We start from the raw sequence: 16,646 nt of genomic DNA on the forward strand, positions 1-16,646 counted from the left end.
TGTCCCGCACCCGGGACCGGCCCCCGCGGCCCTGACCCGCACACGGGGACCCTCCCCCGCAGCCCTGTCCAGCTCACGGCTTTCTGCCCCCGCAGCCCTGTCCCGCTCACGGGGACCGGCCCCCGCAGCCCTGACCCGCTCAGGGGGACCCTCCCCCGCAGCCCTGTCCTGCTCACGGCTAATTGCCCCCGCAGCCCTGTCCCGCTCACGGGGACCGGCCCCCGCATCCCTGACCTGCACACGGGGACCGGCCCCACAGCCCTCACCCGCACTCGGGAACCCTCCCCCGCAGCCCTGTCCCGCTCACGGCTAACTGCCCCCGCAGCCCTGACCCGCACACGGGGACTCTCCCCCGCAGCCCTGACCCGCTCACGGGTACCCTCCCCCGCAGCCCTGTCCCACTCACGGGGACCGGCCCCCGCAGCCCTGACCCGCACACGGGGACCCTCCCCCGCAGCCCTGACCCGCTCACGGGGACCCTCCCCCGCAGCCCTGTCCCGCTCACGGGGACCGGCCCCCGCAGCCCTGTCCCGCTCACGGGGACCGGCCCCCGCAGCCCTGTCCCGCTCACGGCTAACCGCCCCCGCAGCCCTGACCCGCACACGGGAACCCTCCCCCGCAGCCCTGACACGCACACGGGGACCCTCCCCCGCGGCCCTGACCCGCTCACGGGGACCCTCCCCCGCGGCCCTGACCCGCTCACGGGGACCCTCCCCCGCGGCCCTGACCCGCTCACGGGGACCCTCCCCCGCGGCCCTGACCCGCTCACGGGGACCCTCCCCCGCGGCCCTGACCCGCTCACGGAGACCCTCCCCCGCGGCCCTGACCCGCTCACGGGGACCCTCCCCCGCGACCCTGACCCGCTCACGGGGACCCTTCCCCGCGGCCCTGACCCGCTCACGGGGACCCTTCCCCGCGGCCCTGACCCGCTCACGGGGACCCTTCCCGCTGCCCTGACCCGCTCACGGGGACCCTCCCCCGCGGCCCTGACCCGCTCACGGGACCCTCCCCCGCGGCCCTGTCCCGTTCTCGGGGACCGGCCCCCGCGGCCCTGTCCCGCACACGGGGACCCTCCCCGCGGCCCTGACCCGCTCACGGGGACCCTCCCCCGCGGCCCTGACCCGCACACGGGGACCCTCCCCCGCAGCCCTGTCCCGCACACGGGGACCCTCCCCCGCAGCCCTGTACCGCACACGGGGACCCTCCCCCGCAGCCCTGACCCGCACACGGGAAACCTCCGCTGCAGCCCTGACCCGCACACGGGGACCCTCCCCCGCAGCCCTGTCCCGCTCACGGCTACCGCCCCCGCAGCCCTGACCCGCACACGGGGACCCTCCCCCGCAGCCCTGTCCCGCACACGGGGACCCTCCCCGCAGCCGTGTCCCGCACACGGGGACCCTCCCCCCGCAGCCCTGTCCCGCTCACGGCTTAATGCCCCCGCAGCCCTGTCCCGCTCACGGGGACCGGCCCCCGCAGCCCTGACCCGCACACGGGGACCCTCCCCCGCAGCCCTGTCCCGCTCACGGGGGACCGGCCCCCGCAGCCCTGTCCCGCTCACGGGGACCGGCCCCCGCAGCCCTGTCCCGCTCACGGGGACCGGCCCCCGCAGCCCTGACCCGCTCGCGGGGACCCTCCCCCGCGGCCCTGACCCGCTCATGGGGACCCTCCCCCGCAGCCCTGTCCCGCTTACGGCTTAATGCCCCCGCAGCCCTGTCCCGCTCACGGGGACCGGCCCCCGCAGCCCTGACCCGCACACGGGGACCCTCCCCCGCAGCCCTGTCCCGCACACGGGAACCCTCCCCCGCAGCCCTGTCCCGCTCACGGCTAACCGCCCCCGCACCCCTGTCCCGCTCACGGGGACCGGCCCCCGCGGCCCTGTCCCGCTCACGGGGACCGGCCCCCGCGGCCCTGACCCGCTCGCGGGGACCCTCCCCCGCGGCCCTGACCCGCTCACGGGGACTCTCCCCCGCAGCCGTGTCCCGCACACGGTGACCCTCCCCCGCAGCCGTGTCCCGCACACGGGGACCCTCCCCCGCAGCCGTGTCCCGCACACGGGGACCCTCCCCCGCAGCCATGTCCCGCACACGGGGACCCTCCCCCGCAGCCCTGTCCCGCTCACGGGGACCGGCCGCCGCAGCCCGACCCGCACACGGGGACCGGCCCCCGCAGCCCTGACCCGCACACGGGGACCGGCCCTCGCAGCCCTGTCCCGCTCACGGGGACCGGCCCCCGCAGCCCTGACCCGCACACGGGGACCGGCCCCCGCAGCCCTGACCCGCACACGGGAACCCTCCCCCGCAGCCCTGTCCCGCTCACGGCTAACTGCCCCCGCAGCCCTGACCCGCACACGGGGACCCTCCCCCGCAGCCCTGACCCGCACACGGTGACCCTCCCCCGCAGCCCTGTCCCGCACAACGGGGACCCTCCCCCGCAGCTCTGTCCCGCTCACGGGGACCGGCCCCCGCAGCCCCTGACCCGCACACGGGGACCGGCCCCCGCAGCGCTGACCCGCACACGGGGACCCTCCCCCGCAGCCCTGTCCTGCTCACGGCTAACCGCCCCCGCAGCCCTGTCCCGCTCACGGGGACCGGCCCCCGCAGCCCTGACCCGCACACGGGAAACCTCCCTCGCTGCCCTGTCCCGCTCAGGGCTAACCGCCCCCGCAGCCCTGACCCGCTCACGGGGACCGGCCCCCGCAGCCCTGACCCGCTCACGGGGACCGGCCCCCGCAGCCCTGACCCGCTCACGGGGACCCTCCCCCGCGGCCCTGACCCGCTCACGGGGACCCTCCCCCGCAGCCCTGTCCCGCTCACGGCTTAATGCCCCCGCAGCCCTGTCCCGCTCACGGGGACCGGCCTCCGCAGCCCTGACCCGCACACGGGGACCCTCCCCCGCAGCCCTGTCCCGCACACGGGAACCCTCCCCCGCAGCCCTGTCCCGCTCACGGCTAACCGCCCCCGCACCCCTGTCCCGCTCACGGGGACCGGCCCCCGCAGCCCTGACCCGCACACGGGGACCGGCCCCCGCAGCCCTGTCCCGCTCACGGGGACCAGCCCCCGCAGCCCTGTCCCGCTCACGGGGACCGGCCCCCCGCAGCCCTGACCCGCTCGCGGGGACCCTCCCCCGCGGCCCTGACCCGCTCACGGGGACCCTCCCCCGCAGCCCTGTCCCGCTTACGGCTTAATGCCCCCGCAGCCCTGTCCCGCTCACGGGGACCGGCCCCCGCAGCCCTGACCCGCACACGGGGACCCTCCCCCGCAGCCCTGTCCCGCAACACGGGAACCCTCCCCCGCAGCCTGTCCCGCTCACGGCTAACCGCCCCCGCACCCCTGTCCCGCTCACGGGGACCGGCCCCCGCAGCCCTGACCCGCACACGGGGACCCTCCCCCGCAGCCCTGTCCCGCTCACGGGACCGGCCCCCGCAGCCCTGTCCCGCTCACGGGGACCGGCCCCCGCAGCCCTGTCCCGCTCACGGGGACCGGCCCCCGCAGCCCTGACCCGCTCGCGGGGACCCTCCCCGCTGCCCTGTCCGCTCACGGGGACCCTCCCCCGCAGCCTTGTCCCGCTTACGGCTTAATGCCCCTGCAGCCCTGTCCCGCTCACGGGGACCGGCCCCCGCAGCCCTGTCCCGCTCACGGGGACCGGCCCCCGCAGCCCTTATCCGCTCACGGGGACCCTCCCCCGCGGCCCTGACCCGCACACGGGGACCCTCCCCCGCGGCCCTGACCCGCTCACGGGGACCCTCCCCCGCTGCCCTGTCCCGCACCCGGGGACCGGCCCCCGCGGCCCTGACCCGCACACGGGGACCCTCCCCCGCAGCCCTGTCCAGCTCACGGCTTTCTGCCCCCGCAGCCCTGTCCCGCTCACGGGGACCGGCCCCCGCAGCCCTGACCCGCTCAGGGGGACCCTCCCCGCAGCCCTGTCCTGCTCACGGCTAATTGCCCCCGCAGCCCTGTCCCGCTCACGGGGACCGGCCCCCGCATTCCCTGACCCGCACACGGGGACCGGCCCCACAGCCCTCACCCGCACTCGGGAACCCTCCCCCGCAGCCCTGTCCCCGCTCACGGCTAACTGCCCCCGCAGCCCTGACCCGCACACGGGGACTCTCCCCCGCAGCCCTGACCCGCTCACGGGTACCCTCCCCCGCAGCCCTGTCCCACTCACGGGGGACCGGCCCCCGCAGCCCTGACCCGCACACGGGGACCCTCCCCCGCAGCCCTGACCCGCTCACGGGGACCCTCCCCCGCAGCCCTGTCCCGCTCACGGGGACCGCCCCCGCAGCCCTGTCCCGCTCACGGGGACCGGCCCCCCGCAGCCCTGTCCCGCTCACGGCTAACCGCCCCCGCAGCCCTGACCCGCACACGGGAACCCTCCCCCGCAGCCCTGACACGCACACGGGGACCCTCCCCCGCGGCCCTGACCCGCTCACGGGGACCCTCCCCCGCGGCCCTGACCCGCTCACGGGGACCCTCCCCCCGCGGCCCTGACCCGCTCACGGGGACCCTCCCCCGCGGCCCTGACCCGCTCACGGGGACCCTCCCCCGCGGCCCTGACCCGCTCACGGGGACCCTCCCCCGCGGCCCTGACCCGCTCACGGAGACCCTCCCCCGCGGCCCTGACCCGCTCACGGGGACCCTCCCCCGCGACCCTGACCCGCTCACGGGGACCCTTCCCCGCGGCCCTGACCCGCTCACGGGGACCCTTCCCCGCGGCCCCTGACCCGCTCACGGGGACCCTTCCCCGCTGCCCTGACCCGCTCACGGGGACCCTCCCCCGCGGCCCTGACCCGCTCACGGGACCCACCCCCGCGGCCCTGTCCCGTTCTCGGGGACCGGCCCCCGCGGCCCTGTCCCGCACACGGGGACCCTCCCCCGCGGCCCTGACCCGCTCACGGGGACCCTCCCCCGCGGCCCTGACCCGCACACGGGGACCCTCCCCCGCAGCCCTGTCCCGCACACGGGGACCCTCCCCCGCAGCCCTGTACCGCACACGGGGACCCTCCCCCGCAGCCCTGACCCGCACACGGGAAACCTCCGCTGCAGCCCTGACCCGCACACGGGGACCCTCCCCCGCAGCCTGTCCCGCTCACGGCTAACCGCCCCCGCAGCCCTGACCCGCACACGGGGACCCTCCCCCGCAGCCCTGTCCCGCACACGGGGACCCCTCCCCCGCAGCCGTGTCCCGCACACGGGGACCCTCCCCCGCAGCCCTGTCCCGCTGACGGCTAACCGCCCCCGCAGCCCTGTCCCGCTCACGGGGACCGGCCCCCGCAGCCCTGACCCGCACACGGGTACCGGCCCCCGCAGCCCTGACCCGCACACGGGAAACCTCCCCGCAGCCCTGACCCGCAGACGGGGACCCTCCCCCGCAGCCCTGTCCCGCTCACGGCTAACCGCCCCCGCAGCCCTGACCCGCACACGGGGACCCTCCCCCGCAGCCCTGACCCGCACACGGGGACCCTCCCCCGCAGCCCTGACCCGCACACGGGGACCCTCCCCCGCAGCCGTGTCCCGCACACGGGGACCCTCCCCCGCAGCCGTGTCCCGCACACGGGGACCCTCCCCCGCAGCCCTGTCCCGCTCACGGGGACCGGCCCCCGCAGCCCTGACCCGCACACGGGGACCCGCCCCCCGCCGCCCTGACCCGCACACGGGGACCCTCCCCCGCAGCCCTGTCCCGCTCACGGGGACCGGCCCCCGCAGCCCTGACCCGCACACGGGGACCGGCCCCCGCAGCCCTGACCCGACACGGGAACCCTCCCCCGCAGCCCTGTCCCGCTCACGGCTAACTGCCCCCGCAGCCCTGACCCGCACACGGGACCCTCCCCCGCAGCCCTGACCCGCACACGGTGACCCTCCCCCGCAGCCCTGTCCCGCACACGGGGACCCTCCCCGCAGCCCTGTCCCCGCTCACGAGGACCGGCCCCCGCAGCCCTGACCCGCACACGGGGACCGGCCCCCGCAGCCCTGACCCGCACACGGGGACCCTCCCCCGCAGCCCTGTCCTGCTCACGGCTAACCGCCCCCGCAGCCCTGTCCCGCTCACGGGGACCGGCCCCCGCAGCCCTGACCCGCACACGGGAAACCTCCCCCGCTGCCCTGTCCCTCTCAGGGCTAACCGCCCCCGCAGCCCTGACCCGCTCACGGGGACCGGCCCCCGCAGCCCTGACCCGCTCACGGGGACCGGCCCCCGCAGCCCTGACCCGCTCACGGGGACCCTCCCCCGCGGCCCTGACCCGCTCACGGGGACCCTCCCCCGCAGCCCTGTCCCGCTCACGGCTTAATGCCCCCGCAGCCCTGTCCCGCTCACGGGGACCGGCCCCCGCAGCCCTGACCCGCACACGGGGACCCCTCCCCCGCAGCCCTGTCCCGCACACGGGGACCCTCCCCCGCAGCCCTGTCCCGCTCACGGCTAACCGCCCCCGCACCCCTGTCCCGCTCACGGGGACCGGCCCCCGCAGCCCTGACCCGCACACGGGAAACCTCCCCGCAGCCCTGTCCCGCTCACGGGGACCGGCCCCCGCAGCCCTGTCCCGCTCACGGGGACCGGCCCCCCGCAGCCCTGACCCGCTCACGGGGACCCTCCCCCGCGGCCCTGACCCGCTCATGGGGACTCTCCCCCGCAGCCCTGTCCCGCTCACGGCTTAATGCCCCCGCAGCCCTGTCCCGCTCACGGGGACCGGCCCCCGCAGCCCTGACCCGCACACGGGGACCCTCCCCCGCAGCCCTGTCCCGCACACGGGGACCCTCCCCCGCAGCCCTGTCCCGCTCACGGCTAACCGCCCCCGCACCCCTGTCCCGCTCACGGGGACCGGCCCCCGCAGCCCTGACCCGCACACGGGGACCCTCCCCGCAGCCCTGTCCCGCTCACGGGGACCGGCCCCCGCAGCCCTGTCCCGCTCACGGGGACCGGCCCCCGCAGCCCTGACCCGCTCACGGGGACCCTCCCCCGCGGCCCTGACCCGCTCATGGGGACTCTCCCCGCAGCCCTGTCCCGCTCACGGCTTAATGCCCCCGCAGCCCTGTCCCGCTCACGGGGACCGGCCCCCGCAGCCCTGACCCGCACACGGGGACCCTCCCCCGCAGCCCTGTCCCGCACACGGGGACCCTCCCCCGCAGCCCTGTCCCGCTCACGGCTAACCGCCCCCGCACCCCTGTCCCGCTCACGGGGACCGGCCCCCGCAGCCCTGACCCGCACACGGGGACCCTCCCCCGCAGCCCTGTCCCGCTCACGGGGACCGGCCCCCGCAGCCCTGTCCCGCTCACGGGGACCGGCCCCCGCAGCCCTGTCCCGCTCACGGGGACCGGCCCCCGCAGCCCTGACCCGCTCGCGGGGACCCTCCCCGCGGCCCTGACCCGCTCATGGGGACCCTCCCCCGCAGCCCTGTCCCGCTTACGGCTTAATGCCCCCGCAGCCCTGTCCCGCTCACGGGGACCGGCCCCCGCAGCCCTGACCCGCACACGGGGACCCTCCCCCGCAGCCCTGTCCCGCACACGGGAACCCTCCCCCGCAGCCCTGTCCCGCTCACGGCTAACCGCCCCCGCACCCCTGTCCCGCTCACGGGGACCGGCCCCCCGCAGCCCTGTCCCGCTCACGGGGACCGGCCCCCGCGGCCCTGACCCGCTCGCGGGGACCCTCCCCCGCGGCCCTGACCCGCTCACGGGGACTCTCCCCCGCAGCCGTGTCCCGCACACGGTGACCCTCCCCCGCAGCCGTGTCCCGCACACGGGGACCCTCCCCCGCAGCCGTGTCCCGCACACGGGGACCCTCCCCCGCAGCCATGTCCCGCACACGGGGACCCTCCCCCGCAGCCCTGTCCCGCTCACGGGGACCGGCCCCTGCAGCCCCGACCCGCACACGGGGACCGGCCCCCGCAGCCCTGACCCGCACACGGGGACCGGCCCCCGCAGCCCTGTCCCGCTCACGGGGACCGGCCCCGCAGCCCTGACCCGCACACGGGGACCGGCCCCCGCAGCCCTGACCCGCACACGGGAACCCTCCCCCGCAGCCCTGTCCCGCTCACGGCTACTGCCCCCGCAGCCCTGACCCGCACACGGGGACCCTCCCCCGCAGCCCTGACCCGCACACGGTGACCCTCCCCGCAGCCCTGTCCCGCACACGGGGACCCTCCCCCGCAGCCCTGTCCCGCTCACGGGACCGGCCCCCGCAGCCCTGACCCGCACACGGGACCGGCCCCCGCAGCCCTGACCCGCACACGGGGACCCTCCCCCGCAGCCCTGTCCTGCTCACGGCTAACCGCCCCCGCAGCCCTGTCCCGCTCACGGGGACCGGCCCCCGCAGCCCTGACCCGCACACGGGAAACCTCCCTCGCTGCCCTGTCCCGCTCAGGGCTAACCGCCCCCGCAGCCCTGACCCGCTCACGGGGACCGGCCCCCGCAGCCCTGACCCGCTCACGGGGACCGGCCCCCGCAGCCCTGACCCGCTCACGGGGACCCTCCCCCGCGGCCCTGACCCGCTCACGGGGACCCTCCCCCGCAGCCCTGTCCCGCTCACGGCTAATGCCCCGCAGCCCTGTCCCGCTCACGGGGACCGGCCTCCGCAGCCCTGACCCGCACACGGGGACCCTCCCCCGCAGCCCTGTCCCGCACACGGGAACCCTCCCCCGCAGCCCTGTCCCGCTCACGGCTAACCGCCCCCGCACCCCTGTCCCGCCTCACGGGGACCGGCCCCCGCAGCCCTGACCCGCTCAGGGGGACCCTCCCCCGCAGCCCTGTCCTGCTCACGGCTAATTGCCCCCGCAGCCCTGTCCCGCTCACGGGGACCGGCCCCCGCATCCCTGACCCGCACACGGGACCGGCCCCACAGCCCTGACCCGCACTCGGGAACCCTCCCCCGCAGCCCTGTCCCGCTCACGGCTAACTGCCCCCGCAGCCCTGACCCGCACACGGGGACTCTCCCCCGCAGCCCTGACCCGCTCACGGGTACCCTCCCCCGCAGCCCTGTCCGCTCACGGGGACCGGCCCCCGCAGCCCTGTCCCGCACACGGGGACCCTCCCCCGCAGCCCTGACCCGCTCACGGGGACCCTCCCCCGCAGCCCTGTCCCGCTCACGGGGACCGGCCCCCGCAGCCCTGTCCCGCTCACGGGGACCGGCCCCCGCAGCCCTGTCCCGCTCACGGGGACCGGCCCCCGCAGCCCTGTCCCGCTCACGGGGGACCGGCCCCCGCAGCCCTGTCCCGCTCACAGGGACCGGCCCCCGCAGCCCTGACCTGCTCACGGGGACCCTCCCCCGCAGCCCTGTCCCGCTCACGGGGACCGGCCCCCGCAGCCCTCAACCGCTCACGGGGACTCTCCCCCGCAGCCCTGACCCGCTCACGGGGACCCTCCCCCGCAGCCCTGTCCCGCTCACGGCTATTTGCCACCACAGCCCTGACCCCCTCACAGGGACTGTCCCCCGCAGCCCTGACCCCCTCACAGTCTCTGGCCCCCGCAGCCCTGACGCGCTCACAGCAACTGGCCCCTGCAGTCCTGACCCACTCTCAAACACCCCACCCTCCTCCTCCTCCCCACCCACCCTCCTCCTTCTCTCCCCCGACCCTCTTCCTGCATCCGCCCCGCCCCCACACTCCTCTTCCTTCCCCCCCCACCAACACTCTCCTCCTTCCACCCCCCGACCTCCCTCCTCCTTCCACCCCCCGACCTCCTCCTCCTTCCACCCCACCACCCTCCTCCTTCCACCCCCCGACCCTCCTCCTCTTTCCACCCCCCCCACCCTCCTCCTCCCACCCCCCCACCCTCCTCCTCCACCCACCCCCCACCCTCCTCTTCCTTTCCCACCACCCTCCTCCACAACCTCCTTTGCCCCCACCCTCCCACCTCCCCCCTCACCACCCTCCTCTTCCTCCCCCCCACCCTCCTCCTCCTTCCACCCCCTACCCTCCTCCTCCTTCACCCCCTACCCTCCTCCTCCTTCCAACCCCACCCTCCTCCTCCTTCCAACCCCACCCTCCTCCTCCTTCCACCCCCTACCCTCCTCCTCCTTTCCCCCCACCCTCCTCTTCCTTTCCCCACCAACCCCCCCTCCTTTCCCCCCCAACGCTCCTTTCCCCCACCCCCCCCTTTCCCCCCCACCCCCCCTTTCCCCCGACCACCGTTCTCCTTCCACCCCCTACTCCCCTCCTCCTTCCACCCCTACTCCCCTCCTCCTTCCACCCCCTACTCCCCTCCTCCTTCCACCCCCTACTCCCCTCCTCCTTCCACCCCCTAATCCCCTCCTCCTTCCACCCCCTACTCCCCTCCTCCTTCCACCCCCTACTCCCCTCCTCCTTCCACCCCCTATCCCCCTCCTCCTTCCACCCCCCTATCCCCCTCCTCCTTCCACCCCCTATCCCCCTCCTCCTTCCACCCCCTATCCTCCTCCTCATTGCCCCAACCCTCCTCCTCCTCCTCCTTCCCTCCACAACCCTCCTCCTTTCCCCCCTACCACCCTCCTTCCCCCCCCTACCACCCTCGTCCTTCCACCTCCTACCACCCTTCTTCTCCCCCCCACCCTCCTCCTTCCCCCCCAACCCCCCTCTTGCTCCTCCTTTGTTATCATGGAACAGGAGGAGGGTGGGGTGGAAGGAGGAGTGGTGTGCTGGGGGCAATGGAGGAGTTGAGGAGGAGGAGGAGGAGGAGAGATCAGGGGAACTGCAGATGCTGGAGAATCCACGTGAACAAAGTGTGGAGCTGGATGAACACAGCAGGCCAAGCAGCATCTTAGGAGCAAAAAACTGACGTTTCGGGCCTAGACCCTTCTTCAGAGACGGGGATGGGGAGAGGGAACTGGAATAAATAGGGAGAGAGGGAGAGGCGGACCGAAGAAGGAGAGAAAACAAGATAGGTATTGAGGAGAGTAGAGGTGAGGTCGGGTGAGGATAGGTCAGTCCAGGGAAGATGGCTAGGTCAAGGAGGCAGGATGAGGTAGAGGTAGGAAATGGAGGTGTGGCTTGAGGTGGGACAGAGGGATGGGTGAGAGGAAGAACAGGTTTGGGATGCAGTGGGGGAGGAGACGAGCTGAGCTGGTTTTGGGATGCAGTGGGGGAAGGGGAGATTTTGAAGCTTGCTTTTTCTCTCCATTTTCGGTCCGCCTCCCCCTCTCTCCCTGTTTATTCCAGTTCCCCCACCCCATCCCCGTCTCTGATAGAGGGTCTGGGCCCGAAACGTCAGCTTTTGTGCTCCTGAGATGCTGCTTGGCCTGTTGTGTTCATCCAGCTCCACACTTTGTTAAACTGGATTCTCCAGCATCTGCATTTCCATTATCTCTCCCACCGACCACCCTCCTCCTCATCTCCCTCTCCCTCTCCTCTCCCTCTCCTCTCCCTCTCCCTCTCCCTCTCCATCCTCGTCCTCGTCCTTGTCCTCCTCGACTCCTCCACTCCCCCCACCCTCCTGCTCCTCCTCCTCCTCGGACTCCTCCACTCCCCCCACCCTCCTGCTCCTCCTCCTCCTCGACTCCTCCACTCCCCCCACCCTCCTGCTCCTCCTCCTCCACTCCCCCCACCCTCCTCATCCTCGTCCTCCTCCTCCACTCCACCCACCCTCCTCCTCCTCCTCCCCCCACCATCCTCCCCTCTCACCCCCACCCTCTTCCACCCCCTCCTTCCCCCCCCCCACCCTCTTCCTCCTCCTTCCCCCCCCACCCTCTTCCTCCTCCTTCCCCCCCCCACCCTCTTGCTCCTTCTTCCCGCCCCACCACCCCCTCCTTTGACCATACCCTTCTCCTACTCCTCGTTTCCCCCACCCTCCTGCTCCACCTCCTATTCCCCCCACCCTCTGCCACCCCCTCCTCCTCACAGCCACTTGCCCCCTCCGTCCTCACCCGCACACAGCCACTTGCCCCTGCAGGACTGAGCAACTGACAGCGACTTGCCTCCTCTGTCATTACCCGTCCCCAGCCTCTTCACCCATCCACGGCGACTTTCCTTTCCGTCCTGACTCGCTCACGGCGACTTGCGCCCTCTCTCCAGACGCACTCAGAGCCAGTTGCCCCCGCAGCCCTGACCCGCTCACAGGGACTGGCACCCGCAGCCCGGACCTGCTTACAGGGAGGGTCCCCCGTAGCCCTGTCCCGCTCACAGGGTCTGCCCCCACAGCCCTGACCCGCTCACAGGGACTGGGCCCCACAGCCCTGTCCCGCTGGCAGCGTACTGCCCCCCGCGGCCCTGTCCCACCCACAGCATTCTGCCCCCCGCCGCCATTTCCCGCTCACAGCGGACTGGCCCCGGCAGCCCTATCCCGCTCACAGGGACTGGGCCCCGCAGCCCTGTCCCGCTCACAGCGTACTGCCCCCCGCAGCCGTGTCCGCTCTCAGCGTCTATCACCCGCAGCCGTGACCTGCTCACAGGTACCGGCCCCCTCAGCCCTCACCCGCTCGCAGGGACTGGCCCCTGCAGCCGTGACCCGCTCACAGGGACTGTCCCCCGTAGCCCTGTCCCGCTCACAAGGACTGGCCCCGCCGCCCTGACCCGATGGCAGGGACTGGCTCCGCCGCCCCGACACGCTCACAGGGACTGTCCCCCGCAGCCCTGACACACTCACAGGGACTGTCCCCCGCAGCCCTGACCCGCTGACAGGGACTGGCCCTCGCAGCCCTATCCCGCTCGCAGGGACTGGCCGCCGCACCCCTGACCTGCTCACAGGGTCTGGCCCCCTCAGCCCTCATTCGCTCGCAGCGACTGTCCCCCGCAGCCCTGACCCGCTCGCAGGACTGGCCCTCGCAGCCCTATCCCGCTCGCAGGGACTGTCCCCCGCAGCCCTGACCCGCTCACAGGGACTGGCCCTCGCACCCCTGATCGGCTCAGAGGGACTGGACGCCGCAGTTCTGTCCCGCTGTCAGCGTACTGCCCCCCCGCTGCCCTGTCCCGCACACAGGCACTGGCCCCTGCAGCCCAGTCCCACTCACAGCGTACTGCCCCCCGCAGCCGTGCCCGCTCACAGTGGACTGGGCCCCGCAGCCCTATCCCGCTCACAGGGACTGCCCCCCCGCAGCTCTGACCCGCTCACAGAGACACGCCCCCCGCAGCTGTGTCCCGCTCACAGCGTACTGCCCCCCGCAGCTGTGTCCCACTCACAGAGACTGGCCCCCACAGCCCTGACCCACTCACAGGGACTGGCCCCGGCAACCATGACCCGCTCACAGTTTCTTGCCCCCAGCAGTCCTGTCCTGCTCACAGGGACTGTCCCCCGCAGCCCTGACCCGCTCACAGGGACTGGGTCCCGCAGCCTTGTCCCACTCAAAGCGACTTGCCCCCCGCAGCCCTGACCCGCTCTCACGGATTGGCCACCGCACCCCAGACCCGGTCACATCGACTGTCGCCCGCATCCCTTTCCCGCTCGCAGATACTGTCCCCCGCAGCCCTGACCTGCTCACAGCGGACTGGCCCCCGCAGCCCTATCCCGCTCACAGGGACTGGGCCCCGCAGCCCTGTCCCGCTCACAGCGTACTGCCCCCCCGCAGCCGTGTCCGCTCTCAGGGACTGTACCCCGCAGCCGTGACCTGCTCACAGGGACCGGCCCCCTCAGCCCTGACCCGCTCACAGGGACCGGCCCCCGCCGCCCTGACCCGCTCACGGGGTCTGGCCCCCGCAGCCCTGACCCGCTCGCGGCGGCCGGCCCCCGCAGCCCTGACCCGCTCGCGGCGGCCGGCCCCCGCAGCCCTGACCCGCTCGCGGCGGCCGGCCCCCGCAGCCCTGACCCGCTCGCGGCGGCCGGCCCCCGCAGCCCTGACCCGCTCGCGGCGGCCTGGCCCCCGCAGCCCTGACCCGCTCGCGGCGGCTGGCTCCCCGCCGCCCAGTCCCGCTCGCGGCGGCTGGCTCCCCGCAGCCCAGTCCCGCTCGCGGCGGCTGGCTCCCCGCAGCCCAGTCCCGCTGACAGCGACTTGCCCCTCCTTCCTGATCTGCTCACAGGCACTTGTCCCCTCTGTCGTAACCCGCTCACAACGACTTGTCCCCTCTGTCCTGTCCCGCTCACAGAGTCTTGCCTCCCATCCCTCTTGCACAGGTCACCCCTTGCTCAGAAACGGTCCCAATTATCCATGAGCCGGAAAGCCTGCCCCCTGTGCCAGCTCCTTAACCATGCATTCATCTCACCTGTCTTTCTATGACAACTCTCTAACATGTGGCACTCGTGGCAACCCATAAATTATTACCCTCTGGGTCCTGCCTTTCAGCCTGTTTGCTAACTCCTTGTCCATAGTCCGCAGGATGTCTTCCCTCTTTCTGCCTATGTCATTGGTACCAACGTGCACGGTGGCCTTTGGCTGCTCACCCTCCACCTTCAGAATTTGTTGCAACCACTCAGAGATGTCCTTGACCTTGGCACCAGGGAAGCAACACACAGCCCTGGTGTCTCAAATGTGGCGACAGAATCTCTGCCCCCAATGAATGAGTCTCCAACCACGCTCGCTCACTTGGATTTACCTGACCCTGTCCCACAGCAGGGTGGTTTGTACCATGGACCTGGCTACTGCTGGTTCTATAACTGACCCAGTTTAGTTTTAGATCAGTGTTAACCTTAGCTTAGTGGATAGCCGAGCACCTCAGTAGTCTACAATACAGGAGAAATACATTCTTAAGCTCACGGATTCTGTGACAGTCAAGGACAAGCACTGAATTGTTCTAACCTGATTTCCAACACCTGGCCCGTAGCCTTGCATGGCTTGCATAGCACTTGCACATTTAAAAAAAAATAAATGTAAGGATGAAGTGAGTGTAAGGACATGGAATTTTTTTGATATGGTCATATTCTCTCTTGTTGGAGCTGATTGCTGCTTCGCACTTCTATGGTGCAAATGTTACTTATCCTTTATCAGGCCAAGCCTGATCGTTGTCCAAGTCTCACTGTATTTTCTCATCGTTGACTTCACTGTTGGGTCTAACCAACATTTTGTACATACCCTGCCTATTCTGAAACTCTATCACTTAATATTAAGTCTACTAAAGACAAGTATCCAATGTGCCTTCCAAACCACTTCAACGACCTCGTCCATTACATTGGGGGATCAACAGGCATACACATCAAGATCCTGAGATCCCTCTGATCATTGGTGCTTGTGAGGTCCCCATGATTCATCATGGGCTCCAAAATCTGTTTGTGCTGTGTCACCTAATCCTTATCCCGTTTGTCCTTACATGAAATAATGTTCTCAAACGCTTCTCAAAAATGCTTCCCAATCCTACTTTTTGTAATCATGATACAAGTGAGCATAAAACTTGGAACACGACAGCAACAGGAATGTGCCCTTTGGCCCACCGTGTTGGGCCAAACATGACAACAAATGAAATAATCCTTTCTGCCTGTCCTTGATCCGTAGTCCTCCATTCCTTGCATATTCGTGCACTGAACTAAAAGACCCTTTCAAATGCTTTCATCGTATTTGCATCCACTGCCACCCCGGGCAATGTATTCCACACTTTTAACATGCTCAGTGTGAAATATTTGCCCCTCACATCTCTTTTGAACTTGCCCCCTCTCAGCTTAAATGCATGCCCCCTAATAGTGGACACTTCAACTCCGGGGGAGAAATTTTCTGACCGTTAGCTGTATTTATGTATCTCCTAATTTTATAGACTTCTATCAAGCCTGCCCTCAGCTTCTCCTGCCCCAGAGAAAACGAAGAGTTTTTCCAGCTCCTCCTCCTCGTTCATACCCTCTATTCCAGTCAGCATGCTGGTAAATCTCTTCTGCACCCTGCCCAAAGCCTGCACATCCTTAGTGTAATGTGGCGGCCAGAATTGAATGCAATACTCTGTGTGGTCTCAACAAAGTCTTGTGAAGCTGCAATGTGACATCCTGACTCTTGCACTGAGTTTCCCTCAGCATAAAGGCAAGCATGTGATATGCCTTCTTGACCACCCTGTCTACTTGTGTGGCTCCTGTCAGGGAGTTATGATCGAGGACCCCAAGATCCCTCTGGACTTCACTGCTGTTTGGGGTCCTGCCATTAACTGTGTATCCCTTTCCTTAACACTTGTTCTCCTAAAATGCAACACCTCATGCCTGCCCAGATTAAATTCCATCGGCCATTTCTCCGCTCGAGTTTGCAATTGGTCTGTATCTTGCTGTGTCCTTTGACAACCTTCCATGCTGTCCACAAGTCCATTGGTCCTTATATCATCTGCAAACTTACTCCTCCCCCGTCTACATTTGCCACCAAGACATTTACATATATCACAAACAGCAGAAGTCACATCGATGCGGAACACCACTCGTCACTGAGCTGCAGCCAGAAAAACAGCTTTCCACCACTGAGACGGCAAGAACTGTAGATGCTGGAATCAGAGTTAACCATGTGTGGAGCTGGAGGAACGCAGCAGGTCAGGCAGCATCAGAGGAACAGGAAAGCTGACATTGTTGATGCTGCCTGGCCTGCTGTGTTCCTCCAGCCCTACACTGTGTTATCTTTGTTAGCCTTCCACCGCCCCCGTCTGCCTTATATGGGCAGGCCAAGTCACCATGGATCTCATGGATCCTAATCTTCTGGATGAGCATACCATGAGGAACCTTGTTAAAAACGTTCGTAAAATCCATGTATATGTTATCAACTGTTCTACCTGAATTGATCACCCTTGTCACCTCCTTGAAAACTTCAACTGACTTGGTAAGACATAACCTGGACCGCATAATGCCATGCTGGCTGTCCCTTAT

Source organism: Stegostoma tigrinum, unplaced genomic scaffold, assembly GCF_030684315.1.
Source record: "Stegostoma tigrinum isolate sSteTig4 unplaced genomic scaffold, sSteTig4.hap1 scaffold_220, whole genome shotgun sequence".
Classification (NCBI taxonomy): Eukaryota; Metazoa; Chordata; class Chondrichthyes; order Orectolobiformes; family Stegostomatidae; genus Stegostoma; species Stegostoma tigrinum.